Source organism: Antechinus flavipes, chromosome 2, assembly GCF_016432865.1.
Source record: "Antechinus flavipes isolate AdamAnt ecotype Samford, QLD, Australia chromosome 2, AdamAnt_v2, whole genome shotgun sequence".
Taxonomy (NCBI): domain Eukaryota; kingdom Metazoa; phylum Chordata; class Mammalia; order Dasyuromorphia; family Dasyuridae; genus Antechinus; species Antechinus flavipes.
Window position 1 is genome coordinate 379,017,101 of NC_067399.1, and position 24,999 is coordinate 379,042,099.

The window sequence follows — 24,999 nt, forward strand, 5'->3', positions numbered from 1 at the left end:
AAGAATACATGTATACCTTGTTCTAGAAATTGATGTGGAAAGGACACTGTACCAGAAAAAGGGTAAAGTGGGGGTAGTACATCACATGAAGAGGCATAGGAAACCTATTATATCTGAGAGAAAGAATGGAGGGGGATGAATATAGTGGGTATCTTACTGCCTTCAGAATTGGCTTTAAGTGAAAAATCTTAAGACATATTCAATCTATGGTGAAACTTCTCCCATCTCATTGAAAAGTGAGAAGGGAAAAGTGGAAAGGGAAGGAATAAGCTAAGCGGAAGGGAATACGGGAACTGGGAGGGAAAGGGGTAAGATAGGGGGAGGAACTCTAAGGCGAGGGGAGGGACACTAAAAAGGGAGGGCTGTGAGAAGCAAGGGGTGCTCACAAGCTTAATACTTGGAAGGGGGGAAAGGGGAAAGAAGGGAGGAAAGCATAAATCGGGGTTAACAAGATGGCAAGTAATACAGAATTGGTCATTCTAACCATAAATGTGAACGGGGTAAACTCCCCCATAAAGAGGAAGCGGTTAGCAGAATGGATTAAAAGCCAGAATCCTACAATATGTTGTTTACAGGAAACACACCTGAAGCGGGGAGATACATGCAGGTTAAAGGTAAAAGGTTGGAGCAAAATTTACTATGCTTCAGGTGAAGTCAAAAAAGCAGGGGTAGCCATCCTGATCTCAGATCAAGCTAAAGCAAAAATTGACCTAATTAAAAGAGATAAGGAAGGACACTACATCTTGCTAAAGGGTAGCATGGATAATGAAGCACTATCTATATTAAACATATATGCACCAAGTGGGGTAGCATCTAAATTCTTAAAAGAGAAACTAAGAGAGCTGCAAGAAGAAATAGACAGTAAAACTATAATAGTGGGAGATCTTAACCTTGCACTCTCAGAATTAGATAAATCAAACCAGAAAATAAATAAGAAAGAAGTCAAAGAGGTAAACAGAATACTAGAAAAGCTAGATATGATAGATCTCTGGAGAAAATGTAATGGAGACAGAAAGGAATACACTTTCTTTTCAGCAGTTCATGGAACCTATACAAAAATTGACCATATATTAGGGCATAAAAACCTCAAACTCAAATGCAGTAAGGCAGAAATAGTAAATGCATCCTTTTCAGACCACGATGCAATGAAAATTACATTCAACAAAAAACCAGGGGAAGTAGACCAAAAAATAATTGGAAACTAAATAATCTCATACTAAAGAATGATTGGGTAAAACAGCAAATCATAGACATAATTAATAACTTCACCCAAGAAAACGATAATAATGAGACATCATACCAAAATGTATGGGATGCAGCCAAAGCGGTAATAAGGGGAAATTTCATATCTCTAGAGGCCTATTTGTATAAAATAGAGAAAGAGAAGGTCAATGAATTGGGTTTGCAATTAAAAAGGCTAGAAAAGGAACAAATTAAAAACCCCCAGTCAAACACTAAACTTGAAATTCTAAAAGTAAAAGGTGAGATCAATAAAATTGAAAGTAAAAAAACTATTGAATTGATTAATAAAACTAAGAGTTGGTTCTATGAAAAAACCAACAAAATAGACAAACCCTTAGTAAATCTGATTAAAAAAAGGAAAGAGGAAAATCAAATTGTTAGTCTTAAAAATGAAAAGGGAGAACTCACCACTAACGAAGAGGAAATTAGAGCAATAATTAGGAGTTACTTTGCCCAACTTTATGCCAATAAATTCGACAACTTAAATGAAATAGAAAAATACCTCCAAAAATACAGCTTGCCCAAACTAACAGAGGAAGAAGTAAATATCCTAAACAGTCCCATCTCAGAAAAAGAAATAGAACAAAGTATCAATCAACTCCCTAAGAAAAAATCCCCAGGACCAGATGGATTTACATGTGAATTCTACCAAACATTTAAAGAACAATTAACTCCAATGTTATATAAACTATTTGAAAAAATAGGGATTGAAGGAGTCCTACCAAACTCCTTTTATGACACAGATATGGTACTGATACCTAAACCAGGTAGGCTGAAAACAGAGAAAGAAAATTATAGACCAATCTCCCTAATGAATATTGATGCTAAAATCTTAAATAAAATATTAGCAAAAAGATTACAGAAAATTGTCACCAGGATAATACACTATGACCAAGTAGGATTTATACCAGGAATGCAGGGCTGGTTCAATATTAGGAAAACTATTAGCATAATTGACTATATCAATAACCAAACAAACAAAAACCACATGATCATCTCAATAGATGCAGAAAAAGCATTTGATAAAATCCAACATCCATTCCTAATAAAAACACTTGAGAGCATAGGAATAAATGGACTTTTCCTTAAAATAGTCAGGAGCATATATTTAAAACCATCAGTAAGCATCATATGCAATGGGGAAAAACTGGAACCTTTCCCAGTAAGATCTGGAGTGAAGCAAGGTTGCCCACTATCACCATTATTATTTAATATCGTATTAGAAACACTAGCCTCGGCAATAAGAGTCGAGAAAGATATAAAAGGAATTAGAGTAGGCAATGAGGAAACCAAACTATCACTCTTTGCAGATGATATGATGGTATACCTAGAGAACCCCAGAGATTCTACCAAAAAGCTATTGGAAATAATTCATAATTTTAGCAAAGTAGCTGGCTACAAAATAAATCCCCATAAATCCTCAGCATTTTTATACATCACCAACAAAACCCAACAGCAAGAGATACAAAGAGAAATTCCATTCAGAATAACTGTTGATACCATAAAATATTTGGGAATCTATCTACCAAAGGAAAGTCAGGAATTATATGAGCAAAATTATAAAAAAGTCTCCACACAAATAAAGTCAGACTTAAATAATTGGAAAAATATTAAGTGCTCTTGGATTGGCCGAGCGAACATAATAAAGATGACAATACTCCCTAAACTAATCTATTTATTTAGTGCTATACCAATCAGACTTCCAAGAAAATATTTTATTGATCTAGAAAAAATAACAACAAAATTCATATGGAACAATAAAAAGTCGAGAATCTCAAGGGAACTAATGAAAAAAAAATCAAATGAAGGTGGCCTAGCTGTACCTGATCTAAAATTATATTATAAAGCAGCAGTCACCAAAACCATTTGGTATTGGCTAAGAAATAGATTAGTGGATCAGTGGAAAAGGCTAGGCTCACAAGACAGAATAGTCAATCATAGCAATCTAGTGTTTGACAAACCCAAAGCCCCTAACTTCTGGGAAAAGAATTCATTATTTGATAAAAACTGCTGGGATAATTGGAAATTAGTATGGCAGAAATTAGGCATGGACCCACACTTAACACCATATACCAAGATAAGATCAAAATGGGTCTATGACCTAGGCATAAAGAACGAGATTATAAATAAATTAGAGGAACATAGAATAGTTTATCTCTCAGACTTGTGGAGGAGAAAGAAATTTGTGACCAAAGATGAACTAGAGACCATTACTGATCACAGAATAGAAAATTTCGATTACATCAAATTAAAAAGCCTTTGTACAAATAAAACTAATGCAAACAAGATTAGAAGGGAAGCAACAAACTGGGAAAACATTTTCACAGTTAAAGGTTCTGATAAAGGCCTCATTTCCAAAATATATAGAGAACTGACTCAAATTTATAAGAAATCAAGCCATTCTCCAATTGATAAATGGTCAAAGGATATGAACAGACAATTTTCAGAGGATGAGATTGAAACTATTACCACTCATATGAAAGAGTGTTCCAAATCATTATTGATCAGAGAAATGCAAATTAAGACAACTCTGAGATATCACTACACACCTGTCAGATTGGCTAAGATGACAGGAAAAAATAATGATGAATGTTGGAGGGGATGCGGGAAAACTGGGACACTAATGCATTGTTGGTGGAGTTGTGAACGAATCCAACCATTCTGGAGAGCAATCTGGAATTATGCCCAAAAAATTATCAAAATGTGCATATCCTTTGATCCAGCAGTGTTTCTATTGGGCTTATATCCCAAAGAAATACTAAAGAAGGGAAAGGGACCTGTATGTGCCAAAATGTTTGTAGCAGCCCTGTTTGTAGTGGCTAGAAACTGGAAAATGAATGGATGCCCATCAATTGGAGAATGGCTGGGTAAATTGTGGTATATGAATGTTATGGAATATTATTGTTCTGTAAGAAATGACCAGCAGGATGAATACAGAGAGGCTTGGAGAGACCTACATGAACTGATGCTAAGTGAAATGAGCAGAACCAGGAGATCATTATACACTTCGACAACGATATTGTATGAGGACATATTTTGATGGAAGTGGATTTCTTTGACAAAGAGACCTGAGTTTCAATTGATAAATGATGGACAAAATCAGCTACACCCAAAGAAAGAACACTGGGAAACGAATGTGAACTATCTGCATTTTTGTTTTTCTTCCCGGATTATTTATACCTTCTGAATCCAATTCTCCCTACGCAACAAGAGAACTGTTCGGTTCTGCAAACATATATTGTATCTAGGATATACTGCAACATATCCAACATATAAAGGACTGCTTGCCATCTAGGGGAGGGGGTGGAGGGAGGGAGGGGAAAAAAATCGGAACAGAAATGAGTGTCAATATAATGTAATTATTAAATAAAAAATTTAAAAAAAAAATAAAGTAAAGTTTATGGAGGAGGTGTCCTCTGACTTGGGCCTTGAAGGAAGAGAAAGATTTCAACATGTTGAATGATGTAAAAAGAATGTATTTTAAGCTCAAGGAATTATATAGACAAAGGTTTGGAGGTGGGAGAAGCAGTTCAAATCAGGAAACAGTAAATATTCTAATTTGATTAGACCATGTAGTTGTGTGAAGGATGGGTTGGAAAAGGGAAAATACTGGAAGCAAGGCAAGAAGGCCAGTTAAGAGATTATAACTTGAACAATTTTTGAAATTGTGAATTTTATATTCTTTGATTCTAATTTCACTTCTAACTCATAGTCTATGTATTAGAGGATATAATATTAAATCCAAAAAGTTATAAAAATCCTGTAGGAGAAATAACTGTCAGACCCTACTTCACTATGAATATTTAAGCATGCAGTACCAATAATTGTCCATTGGTTCTATAAAACCACGAGTTAGGTGAAACAATTTAATATGAGACACTCGGATCCATAGAAACAATGAGGTAAATGGGAGCAACATTACTCTAAATGGAAAGAGCTGGTGAAACTTTGGGATCCCTAAGGGGAAAAATCATTTTTGTCATGGATGATCTTGTGTCACTTTCTACATGAGATTTTGTTTTTTTAATCCAAAGCTATTAGAAGGTAGCAACTGAGTAGTATAGTAGGTAGAGCCTTGGACTTGTAGTCAGGAAGACTTGGGTTCACTTATGGTCTCAGAGACTTATTAGTTGCATGACCCTGGACAAGTCACTTAACCTAACTATATTTCAGTTTTATTTTGATAACAAAAGGGTTGTAACAAAGATTAAATGAAATAATAGTTGTAAAATGCTTTGCAAACTTTAAACTGCTTATAAGTATTGTTATTATTTAATGGATTATTATTAATATCATTCTATTTCCTCCTCTTCCTTACCTTATATTTATTTTGTATATACTTTGTAAAAATATGGAAAAAGAGTAACACAGGTTGGGGAGATATGGATGGTTTGCATTTATGTAATCATTGGAGGGAACTTTTCAATCAGTGATCTCACAGAGTCATTGAAGCACAGAGAGTATTTTTTTTTGTATATACTTATATATGAACAAGTTATCTCTCCCACATTAAAGTGTAAATTCCTTGATGAAGGGACTATTTGGTTTTTTGTTTTTATATTCCCAGCACATAGCAGATGCTTAATAAATGTTTGTTGATTTATTGATTTTGTGCTGATGACCATTAAGGGCAATTAAAAGATTTGAGAAGTCATACACAGACTTTGGGGTAATAGAAAGGGTCCAAGGCATGATCTAAAAGCATAACAAAGATGCCCCAGAAAGGCTAAATCAAAAAGCAAATAATTACTACCATATTCATAGGGCTAGTCAGGAGATATTTGAATGGTTAGGGAAAAAGTGTTCAGAAACGTGAGAGAGGATGAACATGTAATTGGGAATGTAAGGTAAACTCTATAAAGAAGTAATTTGTCTCTAAGGAAATCTACTTGCAGGACTTACCTTTTTTTTTTTTAAGTGCCTACTATATGCCAGGCTTATATAATCAGTGATATAATCTGTGGAGGCTTGGTCTTGGAGTCAAGTTGATCTGGATTTGAAGTAATTTCTAACATATCTTAGCTGATTATGTGATCCTAGACAAACCATTTAATCTTTTAGGGTTCTAAGCAAGTCTCTCAGACTATAAATTATATAAATCTACATTTATATAGGGAGTTTCACACTCCTTATATAAGGAATCTACACTGATGAAATCACAGGACAAAATGTATAAAACTATGTATGAAAGCTTGAGAACTTAGTGACAAAGATTGGATTTTTTTGAGGAGAGTGATATGAGTTGGGGTTCTGATACCAAATTTCTACCTAAGTCTATGTCCTGTTACAGCATGGTAGGAACTAGAAATAATAAAATAAGATTAAAAACCAAAAACAATTTTTGCCCTCAAAGAACCTGCATTCTAAACTGAAATTAATTGTATATATACATAAACACATATATAAAACACATCTCTCTCTCTATTTATCTATCTATCTGCTATGGCCCACGAAGTCATGATTAGTCAGATAAAACTCATCCACTGAACAACAAAAAAGGTGAGTGCATGTAAGTGTGTAGGTATGTGTATAATACACATATATCTATATCTTTATTGCTGAAGAAGAGAGAAGAGGGTAATAATAACCAGGGGGATTGAGAAAGGTTTTCCACAAAGGATACCAGATGAGCTGAAACTCAAACTAGAGATTTCAAAGTAGTTGAAAGGAATGTGTACATTTCAGACACAGGAATGAAAAAGGGGATGTCTTTTTGCAAAAGTATGGAGAAGGAAATAGAGTGCTGATTTTGGGGAATAGCAAGTAGGTTAATTTGACTGGAACATGGGATGAATGAAGAAGAATTATTTACAATAAGATAGGAAAGATAAACTGGGGCTATATTGTGAAAGGCTTTAAATTCCAAATTTTGGAGCCTATATTTTATCCTTGTGACAAGAAGGAACCAGTCAAGATTCTTCAACTGGGAACTTATATGGTCAGATTTTGTGCTTTAGCAAGATTTTTTTGGACATCTATGGAAGGACTGAATTGAATCAGGGAGAGACTATAAACCAAAAGGTCAGTTAGTAGGGAGTTGCAATAATCCCAGTGAGAGGTGATGAAGACCAGAACTAGACTGATGGCCATGAAAGTTTAAATCAAGAACACGTATTTTACACTATAAAAGCTTGAGAACTTAGTGACAAAGGTTGGATTTTTTTGAGGAGAGGGGTATGAATTAGGGGTTCTGATTAGTGTGTTACCTAGACCCCAAGGTCATGTAGCTGTGGGTTATAATATCATGGTCACATAGCCTCCTAAGATCCAGGATCTTGCTTCCTATCTTTTCTTGTGTGATAAAAATACAAAGTTATATAGGGTCTGCAGTGGATGCTTTAATGGATTCCATTAGTGTCAGTAATTCTTTTAGTTATTGTGTCTGACTAGTCATAATCTCATGGACCATAGCATGTCAATATTGTCCATGGAGTTTTGTTGGTAAAAATACTGCTATTTCCTCCTCCTTCCTTTAATCCAGAGATTAAGTGACTAACCCAGAGTCACACTAGTGTCTGAGATTTGAATCCAGTCTTCCTTACTATGGGCAGTTAGGAGACACAGTGGAGAATGGGGGGCCTGGAGTCAGGAAAATTCATCTTTCTGAGTTCAAATCCAGTCCAGACACTTTCTCTCTGTGTGACTCTGAGCAAGTCACTTAATCTTGTTTGCCTCATTTTCTCATTTGTAGATAATAAATTGAAGAAGGAAAATTAAAAGGCAAACCATTCCAGTATCTGTGCCAAGAAAACCCTAAATGGGGAATCACGAAGAATCGGATGTGAATGAAATGACTGAACAACGACGACAATTTCCTGACTCCAGGACCAGCACTTTGTTCATCGGACCATCATCTCCAAGATGCCTGCAAGGGAAATAAAGGTTAAGTGACTCACCCAGGATCACACAGCTAGGAAGTGTCTGAGGCTACATTAGTGACTTCAGGCTCAGCATGGTATCCACTGGGCCATCTTCCTTTCTCCTCAAGCTCTACCTTTCTCTAAACTCAGTTCATTGACCTCTCAGTAGTTATGTTTTCAAATAGACTACCCTTATGGCTCATAGCTATTATCTTCCCTTACTATGTAGTTAAGATATTCCAAAGAGGCATCCTACTGGGAGGAAAGTGACTGCTTAACATGTTTTGGTCCTTTAGTATGATTATTATTAAGACACTATTTATAATTAGTTGTTAAATTAAAAATGTTTGAGGAATGTAGGCTCCATATGAGTTAGTTGTGCAGTGTATCAGCCAAAAATAAGTACTGTCTTTAGCTGCATTAATAAAGGAATAGGATGAAAAATAAAAGAGGAGATATTGGCTTTATTAGGCCAGGAGAATTTTGTCCACTACTGAGTGCCACATTTTAGGAAAGACTTTTCCAAGCTACTATACTTCGAGGAGGGCATCAGAATGGCTAAGGAAGCAGAAACCATGTGAAGTGGTTTCTAGACTCTTAGCCATCTTGAACTGGTTGAAAAACTGGAACAGTTGAGGTTGCAGAAAAAAACTTGTGAGGAGCATGGGAAGTGCTGCTCTGAGTTAACCAACACTGGCAGGGTTGTAATTTGGAAGAGCAAATAGATCTGTGTTTTATTTTAGTGTAGAGCAGAGCTTGAGGCAATGGGGAAAAAAAGAGGGATTGGAAGAGTAGAGACTGTGGGAATTTGGCTTTTTATTGGATCTCCTTCCCCATATTTGGGGGAGAGAGAGAGAGAGGGAGAGAGAGAGAAAGAGAGGGAGAGAGAAAAAGGGGGAGGGAGGGAGGGAGGGAGGGAGGAAGGGAGAGAGAGAGAGAGAGAGAGAGAGAGAGAGAGAGAGAGAGAGAGAGAGAGAAAGGAGAGAGAGAGAGAGCGAGAGAGAGCATGAATGAGTGATACACAGAGACAGAGAATCAGTGACAGAAAGAAAGAGAATGAGAAAGGGAGACAGAGAAAAAGAGGGGAGAGAGAAGGAGGGAAGCTTTTTTTTCCTGTTGAGTAGATGGTTCTTTGTAATTCAGGGTCCAGTTTTCTTTACCACAGACTCCTCACCCCATATGATCCAGGCAACTAACCTGGAGTCCTACCTTATACATGTCTTTTAGCAAGAAGTCTGAGCAGATTTGTTGCCAAAAGTGTTCTATGCTCTGGAAGGATGGAGTGGGGGTGCATTCAGAGGCAGACACCTGGGGTTCTGGCTCAACTTGCTATAACCTGTTAACACTTAGAAATTTCCTAGGGTGGAATGGGCACCTCCCATGTAAGGTAGGGAGGTTTGCGGGTAAAGGCCAGATGGCTACCTGTGTCAGGGAAGCTGTAGAGGTGATTCATGCTTCAGCATGGGGTTAGGTTAGATGGTATTGAGACTTGAGCTCTCTTTCAACTCTGAATCTTGATGGTTTTATGCTTTCCAAATTCTGTGATTCACTCTAAAATGAAACTTACCTTTCTGACTTGGTATTTAAGATCCCTACAATCTGGAGGCACCTTTCTTTCACCAAGCGTACTTTATTTTCCATTCATTCTATGCTCCAACTAACCTGGATTGTTCTTTCCTCCCTTTCTCCACACACTTCTGCCCAAATCTGTTCTCTCACATTTTCCTCACACAGAGGCAGCTGGGAGCAGAGTGAACAGAGGATTGGGTTTGGAAGACTCGAGTTCAAATACAACTGTAGACATTTGCTAGTTTTGTGATCTGTATTTGATTCACTTTCCTTAATTGTAAAATGTGGATAACAGTATTTGTCTCTCGGGGTTGTTCTGAGGAACAGCTGAGATAACATTTTTGTAAAGGATTTAGCACAGTGACTGGTACATAGCAATAATAATAATAATAACATTTGCATAGTCCTTACCTAATTTTTTTTTCAACAAATGCTGGTTTTTTTCCTCTTGCTTCCTATTTCTGAAATCTCTTCTCCAGCCCTCCCCTCAATATTACCTGTTAAAATCCTACCTATCAATTAAAGTCCTGATCAAATATTATGTCTTTTATGAAGTAGTCCCTGATGATGGCTGATCCTTCCAGGAGGTAGCAACCTTTCCCTCAAAAATCCCATAGCTCTCTTGTTGTATTGTTCTTTAATATGTGGATCATGCCTTATTCAATATTAGAGTATTATAGTAGTCAAGCATGTGTCACATCTTGCACATATGCCTATATATTACTGAGCCTATTCTGCATAGTAGACAAATAATTTGACTATAGATCGTAAACTCCATGAAGTCAGGGGCCTCACATGTTATTTAAATTTTGCATTTCCCCTGGAAGCAGTCTGTCAACAGAATCTGTTGAGCAGAATGAAAATGAGTTGATGGAAATGCTACAAAATCTTCTAGGAAAAAAAACAAAACAAAACATCTAGGGGATTGGGAATGGTAGGAAGGAAGTTACATATTCCATCTTCCAAAAGATCCGTTTTTTATGAGTGCTTTCTGATTAAAAAGTCTGCCTTGGAGGGATACTGGTATATGCACTGATGCTGTGGTCCAGGTCTGCCTGATTGGCTGGCTTATGAAGACTACCTGGCCTCTGCCCAGAAATGCAAGCTCCCCGTTCTGTGCAAAGTGCCCCAGGGCCAGGCTAAGCAGGCACTGCCTGCGGGGGCACCCCTGCTGGAAGTCTTTTGCTTAAAACTAAAGTTGCCCATTCAAAAACAACTGAAGTTCTCATCCCAGAGCCAAGTTGCCAAAGAAGCCTTTTTCCCCAGAATGGGATACAGCTGAGAAACCATTTGATTCCTTTTCTTTTTACAAGTGAAAATTCTCTAGACTCCACATGCATGTCATGAATATGTAAACACTGCCATCAGCCGTTGTCTTATTTTGACTTATTGGCAGGATTTATTTTTTTAAACCTTAAAACTGAGAGAACATGAAAATGCCTGTTTATTGTTGAACTGGTCTGTGCAGTGGGCACATAATTTGTTTTTAAAATATAAACAGGTTAGTGCTTGAGGATGTTTTAAAGAAACTTACTGTTATTTTGCGCAGGATGGAAAGGCATAGTCTGCCATATGCATAGGTGGGGGAAGGAAGATCCCATCACCAGTGAGATCATGGATCTTTCCTTCAAAGTACACAAATTATTTATTCTGATTGATTTGCTGGTTGTTATTGTTTGTCCTTCATTCTCAGAGAGGACCATGACATCAGGGAGGTGATATCATGACATGCAAGTGAATTAGATTTAGGTGAGGGAGGGCTGTGCAAGGTCACCAGTCTCACTTTGTCTTCCAGACCCATTTAGTCCCAGTGGTCAGATACAGATCAGAATGACTGGAAATGGCCCTGGATGTGGTGGAAGAACTTGGCCCTTTTAAGCTAAGGCCTTTAAAAGGTGTCAGTTTGACTGAGGCAATGCCCAATCAATAATTAAGGATAAGTAAGAAACAGTCAAAGAATGACCTCTTTTACCTAGTTAAAAAATTAATCTGGAAGAAGACTTTGAGGGTTTCTGGCCAAAACACAAATAATTGTTCTTTAATTCACTCTGAGACAATCAAAGCCCCAAAAATGATCAAATGGGGCTTGATTTGGGACCTACTGTTGATCAAAGAAAACCAGAGTGATTTGGGTTTAAGCATGTTCCTAGCCCTTAAACCCTAAGATATCTTGCAAGGTTTCAGGGGTCAAAATTCATATTATTTTGGATAGAGCACATGTAGGTAAGGGCATAATATTTTTTATGGACAGAGGGAAGGGAAGGGAAGGGAAAGAAGGAAAAAAAAAAGAGAAGAGAAAGAAGAGAAAAGAAAAGGACTCAACTAATCAGTCCCAATTGGATCCCCAATGGAGCAGCTCCAATTTGCTTGTGTATCATGGTGTGGGGAATAGATAAGGTGAAGAACTTACAAGGATGTATGAATTCTTTTTCTGTATTTTATTATTTCTGTGTCTCCCCTATGAGCTGTATAATATGTGCAGGCTCATATCTACTTGAGCCTTGGCCAGCTAGAAACATATTTACTTAACCTGAACTGATGACATTTATTGGTATTTGACATTTATCAATATTTAGTCTATTAGCTGGACCACTGTCTGCTTGATTAAGCCTGAAGGCCTGACTTTGTTTCCCAGAAATCAGGAGATTTCAGGGAAACAGAAACCTTCCATTCCAATCTCCCCAAATAGCAACAACCAATTAGCTGCCTCCCCCTCCCCTTCTCAATGTTCTCTTACTTGTGATGTAATTTCTTGTATAAAAGCTATGTATCTTTACTACTTCTTTAGCCCTCCTACCGCGAGCTTATCTTGCGATGGGACGGCTCATCCTCCGGAGGTTTTTCAATAAACAACTTTTCTGCCTTCTACTGAGGGATCTCTGAGTAGTCATTTTGGGTAAGGGTCTTCTACATCCCTCACAGATGGGGGCTCGTCCGGGATGGGGTCTTTGGGGGAGATGGCTATGTGCACCCCGAACAGGGACAGGCGCCCACGGAGTAGTTTTCTCCATGGTCTCTGGCTCTGGGTGAGCAGCCTCCCTCCCCTCTTAGACAACGACCCGAAGCAGGAATACTCAGTGGAACGCAGAATTGAAGATTGAAAGAAGTAGAGTCCTGATGGCCGGCATTTGCAGCCTGAAAAGAAACATATGTTCTCGAGGTAAAGCTCTTGGGAAGTCTGGGGGTTTATTGGCTGGGTCGAGGGAGACCCTGAGGGATTAGCCCTCTTAAATTTATTTTTGGTGTGGACTGCTGTTAACCCCAACGATAAAGGACTTTTCCTAAGGAAGCTCTCGGGTGGCTGTGGGGGCGTGAGGGTAACATAGGGCCTCCGCCTGGGCGTGAGGGTAACATAGGGCCTCCGCCAACACCTGGATCAGGTCCAGGGTGGTATAGAAGCAGTCCGAAAATTTGTATCAGGACGTTAGCTAGGAAATTCAAGACTGGAATGAACTTCCAGATATACAAGGGAAGAAAACTGGGAGGATGTGTATCCCAGGATTATTTGGGTATATCAGACTTAAATCTGTATGTAAAAGGTGAAAATAGAGTTTTGTGAATGTCTGTGTGTATGTCTGCTTTGCATTGCCTTTGTTCTGTGTTAAAAGTTAGAAAGCTCATAAGAGATAAGAATTCAGCTCTGTGTTACAGGCTTAGAAAAATATCAGGCTGAATTGTGGGAACTGGAATTCATTCAGAGTAGTAATTCTTTCAGAGTGGCTCAGAATGTATTGGTCTTAGAATTTGGGAACTAGTTTTGGGCTTCTCAGGGAAAGAAAATCTTTTTTTCTCTTTCTCTCCCTCTGTCTCTGGCAATGGCTTTGCGGGAGGAGGGAAAGAAGGGGGAAAAATAAAAACATAGATTGAAAGTTTGGAAAGTTTTGAGAAAAATAGAAGAACAGTGGCTATCGCTCCTGTAAACAAGGAGCCTGTTATCAGGACTCAGCCAGAGAAAAAAATTCTCAAGGTAAAGCAAGGATTGGTGCTTAACTCTTTCCTGGTTACTAAAGAAAAGACATGGGAATAAAGTATCTAGGTAAATTTTAGAAAATTTCACAAACTGAAGTACTGGTTAATTTTAAAATAACTTTAAATTAGTGTGTGTGTTAAGATTGGAAAATTTAAGATCAGAAATAAGAAACTGCAGATATTGGAAGGGAGTAATAAATATAGAGTAAGAGAGGTAAATAGTTGAACACAGGGGCATAATGACCTGTTGGACCTGTGGGAAAACTAGGCCTACTTCTAAAGAAAAAAATTTGCAGGAAAAGAAAGAAAAATCATTATTAGTAAATTTGCCTTCATGGAATTAGAGAACAGAAAGTTTAAGAAGACTAAACTGGGTAATTGTTTGCAATATTTGATTAAGCGTTTTGGGAATTTACTATATTTTAAAGAGGTACTATAATTTTGAAATTGAAATAAAATTAAAATTGGGGGAAATAATTTACTGTTGCCTTACACATGTTAGATTTATTCTGAGTATAAAATCTTAAGAATTTTTCGAATATTGTGGCCTTTACAACTGAAGAGAAAAACTTTTCTTTTTTTTTATTATTTGGTTGGACTTCAAATTGAAATATAGGTTATTAAACAAAATGCCAGTAGCTTACCTTAGGGGAGCTTGTGTTTATATCTCCCTACTTAAATGGTATGTTGCTTTTTAAAAGTATTGAGTAATTTGTAAACTATATTATAAGTTTTATGAAATTTGATTCAAAATTAATTGTGAATCTTGAAGTTTAAAGTTTAAAAAAAATGATTTAAAGACAAGGGAAAAGAGATTGATTTACAAAAGCAATTAATAGTTTAAATAGAGCATCTAGTCGGAAGGATTTTTGGTTTAGGAGTGTTTAAAGTATGTAATAAATTTTGAGCAAGTAAGCATTGGGAAGAGAGAGAGACAGAGAGATGGGATAGGAGAATGAAGGTAATTTAAGAAGGATTGATTAGTAGAAACAAATGATTTCAAGAAGTCGTCAGTGGGAAAAAGAAGGAACTGGTTGGAAAGGGTAGTCACAGAGAGATGGCTGTGAGAAGGGATGTTTTTGTGGGAGGAGAGCAAGCGAGCAGCAGTAGAAAGCGGCAGCCGCTTGGTTCCTTTGGCTGAAGAAAACAAATGGTTATTTAAAGAGACAAACTGCTCTTACAAGATGTTAATTGATTGAATATTTGTTTCTTTAGATACATAATGGTTATGAATATTAAAGAATATGATCAGAAATGTGGCATATAGTTTGAAAGGGTTATTTCAAAAAGTTTAATTGATGTTTTCAAGAACTTTTCAGATTCTTTTTATGTGAAAATAGGAAGTTTTAATTAACTGTATTGATGCCAATTATCTGAAATGGGACTTTAAGGATAATAGTTTTTGCCTTCTTCCTTTTGAAAATGTTTTTGTTGTGAACCATATGTAGTTTGGGATTTTTCTGTATATTGGGTATTTTAAAAGCAAAATGATTGGTATATTAAATTTATCAAGATGCAACATCTACTTGGGTATATAAAAATTGTGTGAATTTTCTGGGATAAATTTCTTACTGTTATTGATATAAGGTCATGGTAAATAACTGGTATTTATTTGAAACTTTGGAGACGAAATTCTTTGGGCTTGTAATTAATGCTATTTGGAAGTTTTAAAGCTCCACTCTTCGATGTGCTGAAGATTGAGTTTTAACTGCTTATATTATGTTATAGTTATGTTCTTGCATTTTTTCCTCCTGTGACTGATTTCTATGATCAGAACAATAGTTAATAAGAACTGTTAATGTAATTCAAATATGTCATACCTTGCTGTTTCCAATCTGGTTATATGTAATCTTTATATCCTAAATACTTAGGCAAATAAGTATTTAGCCTGGTCATCTGTCTGTTACAGGATATTTGTGTTTTATTTTTAAAATGTTTTTTTTTTTTAATGATAAGAGGACAATTTACAATGGTCTGTGAAACCTAACTGCTGTTTATTGGAACTATAGCTGTCTGCCTATCCTGTGAAGCAAGCTTATTCCTTCACACAGGAACTGCTGGCCAGTCTATACTGGCCTCCCCACATGTTATTGCAGGTCCAGACTGTTCTAACTGTTAGATTTAGTTTTTTGTTGTTCTAGATTTTGGTCAAATTACAGATTATTGAATCTCTTCTGAGACATGGATCGGCCCATCTGAAGCTTAGATTGACACCACACCCACACCCCTGCATGAATTGAGCACCTTCGCCCATTTCTCAGCCTGAAGCAGCTAAGATCGAGACCATCGCCAGTGCTCCTGATGTAATTTGGACTGATATGGGGGAAGTGGGAAAGTGGTTGATGAATTATTGTTAAAATTACAATTCTATTACTAGAGTTAGAAAAAAATGCAAACATTACTGTGTGTTTAAGATTTGGGATGGAAATTATTAAAAATGGTAACTATTGCTGTTAAGGAAGCTATAAAATGTTTATAATATCTATGTTCACTTCAGAATATGTAATTGTTTAAGGTATTTGATTTGATTTGATTTGATTGATTTTAGGAAACTCCTGTACTAGACTGTTATGTATAGGAACTTTAATTCACTCTTGGGATTTATATGTGGATGGTTATTTGACTATTTACTTTTTTTTTTTTTTTTGGATGATTCCTTTCCATGAGGAAAAAAAAGGAGAGGAAGAGATAGGGAACTAGGGAAACTGGTGGATTTTTCTCAAAATACCTAAAAGAGTGGGAACCCTTAGTTTTCTTTCACTTTTGCCTTTCATACTTCTGCCCCATCCCCTATACCACCAGTTCAGATTAAATTGGAAGTCCTTAAGCAATCTTTTTTGTTTTTACTATGTTTTAGCTTTGAAACCCCTCATTCTGTGGAATTGCCCTGGCAGACTCAGTTTTGGGAACTATTCTGTTTTAAAGAAGATTAAGATTAAGACACTTGTCTTGGGACTGGCAATCTCCAGCCCTGTAACCCCAGTTTCTTAACTGGTACCTCAGCATTTTTAATAACATTGCCCTTTTGAGATCAAGCCTCTAAAGTTTGGGGTTTGCCTGCCTTCATGTTCTAACTGTGCATGCTCTGATAGCTCTGCTCAGAAATCTGTATTCTAGTAGCAGCCCTGTCTGTCCCCCTGGGTGGGGACAGGTGGAGCTACTCTAAGCCTCACCCTTCTCCCCTGGAGTGGGTTGCCCCTATGAATGGGCAGCATGACTGTCTCGAGCCCTGCTACTCCCTATATAAGCAGAAGCTGAGTTAAGTGCACAAATGACTGCAGACCCCCTAACACAGTGAACTGTCCATCTCAAACTGGATTCTCTGGCTGAGATGAGGGCCTTTGTACTGCTGATAACTCTGGGGTTGTCAGGAAGAGACTTGTCCTCGCCATAAGTCCTTGCATTTTCTAGTTTCATTTTGATTTATTTGCCTCACATTGGATTGGTCAAAATTATGGTGCTGAGACCTCCCAGGTATCTTAGGGAGGTAATTCAATAATTCAAATATTCAGAAGAAGAGTGTGTAATGTTGTGCCTCAGTTCCCCTAGATTGTCATCTTTATCTGTCTTTTTATTTTTATGTTTGCCAAATGCCAATCTGTTCTATGATAACTGTTTCTAAGATAGTTGGTGGAAGCAATTTTTATGGTATGAACTTATTGCAATCAATGGTATTATCCTGTTGCTGCTATGCCTACCCTGTATAATTACATTAGTAACCAGAATAGTTCAGTGGTCCCTATCAAAATATTGCATACAGAAAATGCTATTAAAATGATGATTTTTCAGAGAAAAGACTGGAATGTATTAAAGAGGGATGATCTTGATTGTGAACTTGATAAACAATGTATAGATATATTAACTGATTTTGAAAAGTGTGTAAGTTCTTCATAGAAATGTGATAAAAATCATTTACATATTAGAAGGGGGGAGCTGTGGGGAATAGATAAGGTGAAGAACTTACAAGGATGTATGAATTCTTTTTCTGTATTTTATTATTTCTGTGTCTCCCCTATGAGCTGTATAATATGTGCAGGCTCATATCTACTTGAGCCTTGGCCAGCTAGAAACATATTTACTTAACCTGAACTGATGACATTTATTGGTATTTGACATTTATCAATATTTAGTCTATTAGCTGGACCACTGTCTGCTTGATTAAGCCTGAAGGCCTGACTTTGTTTCCCAGAAATCAGGAGATTTCAGGGAAACAGAAACCTTCCATTCCAATCTCCCCAAATAGCAACAACCAATTAGCTGCCTCCCCCTCCCCTTCTCAATGTTCTCTTACTTGTGATGTAATTTCTTGTATAAAAGCTATGTATCTTTACTACTTCTTTAGCCCTCCTACCGCGAGCTTATCTTGCGATGGGACGGCTCATCCTCCGGAGGTTTTTCAATAAACAACTTTTCTGCCTTCTACTGAGGGATCTCTGAGTAGTCATTTTGGGTAAGGGTCTTCTACATCCCTCACAATGGCGTCATCTCCCTAATGTCATTGACCTTTTAGAGAATGAAGGACAAACTACGACTGTGATTTGCTGGTAGGATTGGTGGGGATGTGGGGTGGGGTGAGGTATAGGTTGAGTGGGGGGAGTGCTTGTGAATTAGACTTTTCCTTTTCAGTAGTTTCCTTAACATTTTTTGGACCACTATTTTGCTTCTGCCTCAGTCTCAGCATTCTTACAATATCTCCATATTATTTAGTAAGATAGAGCAGATTATCTGAGTCAGACATGAAGTTTTACATATGTGCTTGCTTCCAGAAAATCTAAGACTGTTAGAAGTAGACTATAGTGAATATGCAGTGGTATGTAGTAAAGTGGAGAGAACACTGAACCTAGAGTCAGAAAACCTGATTCTGTCATTTATTAAGATACGTGATCTTGGCTCTAGTCCTCATCTTTTAAATGAGGAAAAGGTGACCTATAAGAACTGTGTCAGTCCATGTGCTATAAGTCTTAAGTCACTCCTAGATTTAACCTTTTTTTCATTCTATGATTCTAACAAAACTTCTAGCTCTTTTCAACTCAAACTTTCTACCTTCTAATTCTAAGTCCAGCTCTAACATTCTGTTCTGTCATTGTATGAAGTCTGTGATTCTAAAGTCCTTCCCACCTCTAATATTCCATGTGCTAGGATTTTAAAGTACCTTCTAGTTGTAACATTTTTTGTTCTGTCATTCTAAGGCATCTCCCAGCTGTACCATTCAACATTCTGTGACCCCCAAGGGCACTTCCAGCTCCAACATTCTGCAATTCTGTGATCAGATCTTCAGAGCCAAAGGAACTTCGTGTGGCTCAACAATGAGGGAATGCTGAGTGTGAAGCTCATGCGTGATTGATATGACAGAAAGACAGAGAAATGGAGAAAGTGAGAGAGTAAAAGAAGGTTCCCCTCTCCCTACAAAGTCACACTTTAATATTCGACTCTCATTTTCATCAATCAGGAAAGCAATACCCCCTAGATCAGTGCATTAACTTGTTTATCTTTTACAACGAGAAAAAACTCCATTGCTTCATCATTCATTCCAGAGTTGGGGGTGGGGGGGAACAAAAGGCAGCCACCAAAATTTGCATGGTGCTCAATTATACATTAGTGAACATCACTTGGCAATCTGTTCATATCAATTTAATTGGATTTTAATACTGCCTCTGATCTTGTTTTCTAATTAACAGCAGCGCCTGGCAATAAAGCAGAACCATGCACCCAGCAACACCTTTGATCTCGACCATATGGAGTTCCTCCTTGCTCTCGAAAAAATCTCCCTTGTCTCCGAGAGAAACTGGGGCCCCCAGATGGCCAAATACCACTCCTGACCATGACTTCATTGATTATGCTATCTTCTGATTGGTCCTGATTGAAAATAAATAAAACGTGCCTTTGGAATGGGATACAAATGGGTGTCACCAGCTTTGGGTAATGTTGATAGTTTTCTCAGCTCATTTTTAGATGGCAAATATTTGAGTAAACAGACTTGACTCAGTGGGCTGGATGCAGGAGCACAGTTTTATAAGCAGGAAAATGTATATATGTAGTATGTGTGCATAGGAGCATATAAAACGGTGATGTTGTATTGGGGTTTGTTGCAAACTTCGTGCACAATTTAGGACAAATTGATTCCTTTTTTGGCCTCAATTTCCCCATTTGTAAAACAATAAGACTGGATTATAGTTTTTATTTCTTTTTAAAGATATTATTCCATCATCTGTATCGCTTTTGTGATAGAGGTCATGGACAGAATAACAAGTATAAAAGGCTTGTTTATTCTGTGGGTAATAAAAATAACAATACTTAAAGACCAATCTCTCCCCTTCCCCCCAAAAAAAAGTCTTTCTTAAAATGGAGACTCCAAGTGGAGTTTATGCCCTTGCTTTTCCTTTAATTTTCTCACAAGAATTCACTTTCCTATGTTTCCAAAAACATACCCCATGAGATCAGTATTATATTTCATCCCCATTTTTTTAGGCAAAGAGACCAAAGCTTAGTGAGGGTATGTGACTTACTAAGACCACACACTAGATGTCATAATTAGAGCCAAACTTGATTTTTTAAGCCCAAGTCTTTCTCCATTATACTGTCAGAATAATTTCTTTCATGCTCTTTAATTTCTTGAATTTCTAAAACAAAAGCTAAACTAACTACTCAGCAACTTAAGGATTAACTGCTTATGTCATGAGTTAACATGAAGAAGACAGCTTAACTAAAACAAAAAACAGACCAATATACAGATACAAGGAAATGAGCAGCAAAAGAAGTCACATAATTATCAAAGATCAGGAACAGGTGACCATTAAGATGCTTTCCAGTTCTAAAAGTCTCTGATCCTACAATTTAAAAAATTCTAGGATTTTAAGAGTTTATAGTTTTTGAGTCCAAGATGCATGGTTTTAGAGTATGTTGCAATGGTAAGTTATCATTTAGGATGATAACTTATGATCATAAGATTCACTTCACAATGAAGGGATTATAAGGAAACAGAGAGATGTGAATTGTCTTCTCCTATTTAGTTGGTAGTAGAGTTTGCATTTGAACTCACATCCCCAGACTCAAAATTCAATGCTCTTTGAACTATAACATACTGCCTTATTTTTTATTGAGGCAAAATTGATGTGAGGCTCAAGAAGAGGAACCAGAGGAAAGAGCCTTTATGAGATAAACTGAGTAAGGCCTCTGGGCTGCTGGAGATGAATGATAAGGTAACCTTGATAGTCCCCTGCCTTCAGTTGTGATGTTTATAGATGAGGAGAGATTTGGTACATGGAAAGGTTTCCTGCTGAGGGCTGATTGGCTAACAGGGGCCTAGATTGCCTCTGTGGTCTTTGAGGGTATGAAGTAACTTTTTGACTTGGTCAGTAATGTGCTGAGACACCAGTTTTTTTTTTTTTTTTCAGAGAATCAGATAGCCTGCCCATTACAGCTTCTTTTACAGGATGCTGATTTGGGGCTGCTCTTAAAATTTTACCCATAATGATTTATGTTCCTTTTTTTTGAGATGTCTAAAATGTAGGAATCCTTGGAAGCTCTCAGAGGCTGTGATTATGCAATCACAAAGCTCACTGACTTGGAAGAACATTGGGATTTGGACCCCTTGATATCTTGAGAGGATATTGATCCCCTTCTCTTTCATTCAGAGGATCACTACTTTGGATGAGGGTTTCGTCTTCTCCCTTCTGTTATATTGTAATAGTCACCTAGCTGGTCTTTGTAATTACATTTTCTTCCATTTTCAGTTCATCCTTTTCAAGAGCTACCAAAATAATCTTTCCAGTATAACCTTGTGTGGTGGATAGAGAGCTGGTCTCCAAGTCTGGGAACACAGAATTTGAATCCTGTCTCTGACACATACTGTCTATGTTACACCGGTTTGGTCACATAATTTCTCAATAGGATACTCTCTAAGACAAATATTGCAGAGAAGGTCCTGACCTGCATTTTTAGATGAAATTTCTTCACCTGGGAGTTCCTGGTACCAAAATAATCAGAGAATCAATCCATATTCCTCTTTTAGGACACATATTTGACATTGTTTTTCTCTTCTCAGAAATCCTTGGTAGTTGGGGATAAAGTACCAGTCCCAGAGTCAGGAGGACCCGAGTTCAAATTTGGCCTCAGACACTGTGTGACCAGGGCAAGTTATTTAATCTCAATTGCCTGGACCCAATTGCCCCCAAAAACTCAAACCCCTCAAAAACCAAACAAAATTTTTTTGGGGTAGTTGAATTCAACTAAATTGAGTTCAACAAACATTTATTGACTAGCTTCTGTGTTCAGAACATTGTAGTAGGTCCTGAAGAAGATGAAATATTTAGATAAAGCACAGTTTCCCTTCATGGGACTCAGTTTAATAAATACTTTATTGCCTATAGATTAAAATATAAATTGTTTGTCTTGTCTTTCATTCAGAATTCTCCATAATTTGGTTTCAATTGCTCACATTCTACCTTATTTGTAATAAGTTTTATCCACCTGATTAGATTGTGAATTCCTAAGGGGCAGGAGTGAATCATTTAATTTAATCCAGGATTTTATATGTAAGAGAAACTTAAAATTCTTAATTAGTCGATTTAAATTTGATCCCAAATTATCTAGATGTGTTATCTATTTTAACTGAATGAATTTAATAATTTTCTGTTCTGTAAAGAATAAAATCACTCACTCATACCGTCACCTCTTTCCATCCATGCATATATTCATCAATCAACAAACTTTAATTAAGTGACTACTATGTGCTTATACTTAGCACTAAACTAGGATGAGGTAGTACTTGTCCACATGGAACGTAGATTCTATGAGGGAAACAAAACTTGCCTATAGATAAGTAGATAAGGATTAATACAAAACAAATACACAATGAACTAGAGTATGGGTGGGGTTCTAATAAGGAGGGAATTAAGTTCTAATGCCTAGTTCAGCTCTTCTTCACTTCTTTCCTGCATTTCCTGGATTACTGCATAACTCCCTAATGAGCATCCTTGAGAGGTACTAGGCTCAAATCTCTTTTATTTATTCATTCTCCTCCACACAGCTGCCAAATGATTTTCCTAATACTCAGATGTGTCCTTGTCATTCCCCTACTCAATAGATTCCAATGGTTCTCTATTGCCAGAAGGATCAGCTATAAACTTTCCTGTTTAGCTTATAAAAGTCTTTCACAATTTCACTGGAACCTCCCTTTTCAACTTTATATGCTATTTCCCTTCTTGCACCCTCCAATCCTGCCAAAATGACCTTCCTGCTGTTTCTCATACATGGTGTTTTCTCTTGTTTCTCTACATTTCTACCATGGATCCCCATGCTGGGAATGCATTCCCACTTGATTTCAGTCTCTCTCTCTCTCTCTCTCTCTCTCTCTCTCTCTCTCTCTCTCTCTCTCTCTCTCTCTCTCTCTCTCTCTCTGTCTCTCTCTGTCTCTCTCTTCCTCTGTCTCTCTCTCTGTCTCTCTCTTCCTCTGTCTCTCTCTTCCTCTGTCTCTCTCTTTTTCTCTTTCTCTCCCTCTCTTCCTCCCTCTCTCTCCCTTTCTCCTTCCCTCCCTCCCTCTCTCCTCTCTCTCTCTTTGTGTCTCTGTCTCTCTCTCTAATCTTTTTCTTTCTCATCTCTCTATCACTTTCTCACTCAACAACAAAAACTCTGTTCAAATGAAGCTTTCTTTATTTGTCTTTCCTAAGATCCCTGCTGCTCGTGCCCTACTCTCTCATATTTATCTTATGTCTATGTCTATTTTGTATAAATGTATTTTTGTATTTTGTATATATTCATACACCCACTATCTTCCCCCCAAGAATTTAAGCTCTTTGAGGGCAAGGACTGTTTCATATCTGTCTGTATTCCCAGGATCCAACAGAGTGCCTGGCACATAATAGATGTCTAATAAATATTAGTTGAATAACTGATTCACTTTTTGAGGCCTCATGATATAGGTTATTTCCTCCAACTCATAGGATCAGGAAATCCCTTAAAACTGGGAGGGATTTCAAAGGTTATCTAATCTAATCTGATTAATAATTCTTTCTCTATATCTTTCATCAAAGTTCTCCTAGATTACTGACATAGCTTCTTAGCAGGTTTTCCCACTTTCACTGGTCCCCTCCTCCTTCTAATCTTTTATAATACTACAAGAACAATGTAATTTTTCTGTTTAAAAGCTTTTGATGGATGTCCATTAGCTCACTGAATGAAGTTCAAATTCCCTTGCTTGGCATTCAAGGCTTTCTACAGTATAGAGCTACTTTACCTTTCTATGTGCTTATCTTAATCTTTTTTATGTACTATACATTCAGCAAACTGTCTGTCCCCAATAGTAACCCTGTGCTTTTTTGCTTCTATGTGTTTGCCCAGAATGATCTCTTTCTTGTTTTCAACTGCTGAATTCTTATGGATCCTTTAAATCCTAATTTAATTGTTAATTCCTCTCTGAAGCTTTCCTTAATCTTTCCATATAGAAATGGCCTTCTTCATAGGACCTTGAACACTATTTAGATTTATCAAATTCTTTTGTTTATGAAATCATACTATGTATAATTTTCTGGGTTTGCATCTTATTCCCCTCTGGACTGTAAGCTTCATGAGGGCTGGAGCTCTAAACTTTGTATCAGTGCTTGCACACAGTAGGTGTTTAATATTTGGTTAATTGGGTGAATGTGCTATATGGGATGTTCCTGGAGGACCAGCACCTTTAATAGGAAGGCAAGCTGAGTCCTTTTCACAGCTGCTCATCAACCTTTGATAGTCACCTGCCATCAATTCTCACTTGTGGTTCCAAGAAGCTGTAGCATGCCCAGTGGCCACACCCCAGTAAGAATGTCTCAGCAACAGACAAACAGGTGGAGGGTAGCCAGAGGTCTCAAACCAGTTGACAAATTAGGAAATGTCTATCTCTCAATCGTGTCAATATTTCCCCTGGCAGAATGGGCAGATGAGAACAATTTGTTCCAAAGCACGAAGGTGACTAAAGCAACTGTTGTGTAGCACCCAGAGTTTGGTCATTCATTGAAGATGCCATGGTCATCTGCTGCCCATTGCCAGTCATATTTGTCTTTATCTTGCTATTGGACTTTGATGAGTAAGGCTCACTTAAATCCAATTCATATGGAAGTCAAGACATTACTCCCTGTTATCATGGGTCACATTTGAAATCAAAGGAAGAATAGCAAATGAATGAACTGAATTTGAACACATCAACTTTCCTAGTCCTGCCTTTGGTAGAATAAATTTAGGTTCTGAAGCCATTTGCTAAGAGCCTAAATTAATCATGGTAGATGGTGGGTTTTTTGTCAGTGATGATTTTAGTGAAGACATACAACTCTATGAAATAGGTAGTGCAATATCATTATTCTCATTTTTCCAAATTTCTTTTTTT

General features: G+C 37.3%; 2 long non-coding RNA genes across 2 annotated transcripts; both read left to right on the forward strand.

Annotated features, from left to right (window-relative positions):
- The first annotated feature begins 7,941 nt into the window (after positions 1-7,941).
- Positions 7,942-19,524, forward strand: LOC127549926 (uncharacterized). Its single transcript, XR_007950751.1, has 3 exons — positions 7,942-8,124; positions 18,830-19,013; positions 19,319-19,524. It is a non-coding gene; the product is annotated as an uncharacterized LOC127549926 (long non-coding RNA).
- LOC127549925 (uncharacterized) lies at positions 11,124-18,062 on the forward strand. The gene is made up of 2 exons (XR_007950750.1): positions 11,124-12,831; positions 15,800-18,062. It is a non-coding gene; the product is annotated as an uncharacterized LOC127549925 (long non-coding RNA).
- Positions 19,525-24,999: the final 5,475 nt, after the last annotated feature.